This window comes from Myotis davidii, unplaced genomic scaffold (assembly GCF_000327345.1).
Source record: "Myotis davidii unplaced genomic scaffold, ASM32734v1 scaffold620, whole genome shotgun sequence".
Lineage (NCBI taxonomy): Eukaryota > Metazoa > Chordata > Mammalia > Chiroptera > Vespertilionidae > Myotis > Myotis davidii.
Window position 1 is genome coordinate 38983 of NW_006292090.1, and position 621 is coordinate 39603.

Sequence of the window (621 nt, forward strand, 5' to 3'; positions counted from 1 at the left end):
TGCCCAGCTGGAACAGGCCGGGCTGTACTTCTGTGCCTACAAGACCCCGGGCTCCCACGGGTGGTCGGAGAAGAGCACACACCTGCACCTGCAGGTCACAGGTGAGCAGGCGGCCTCGGCCTTTCTCCTGGGGGCACAGGCTCCTGTCCTGTGATGGGACCCGGCAGGGAGGAAGGAATCCAGGAAGCAGACAGGTGCCCCCTTCGAGTGCAGGGAAATGGGGACTGGGTGTGGGGACCAGACTGTCATCAGGGCTCTGAGTGGGTCTCAATGATGTGGCTGAGGGACAGTGTTTTATTTTTTTTTAATATATTTTTACTAGAGGCCCAATGCACGAATTCGTGTAAGAGTAGGCCTTCCTTCCCCCAGTTGCCAGCACCGGATTCCCTCTGGCACCCGGGACCTGGGCTCCCCTTGTAGCCCGAGCTTTGTCCGGAAGGTTGTCCAAAAGGATGTCCGGTCTAATTAGCATATTTCTCTCTGATTTCAGAGGAGGGGGGGAGGAGGAGAAGTGTCAATGATGAGATAGAATCATCAATTGGCTGCCTCATGCACACCCACAAACGGGATGAGCCCACAACCTGGGCATATGTCCCGACTGGGAATCAAACCATGACCTAC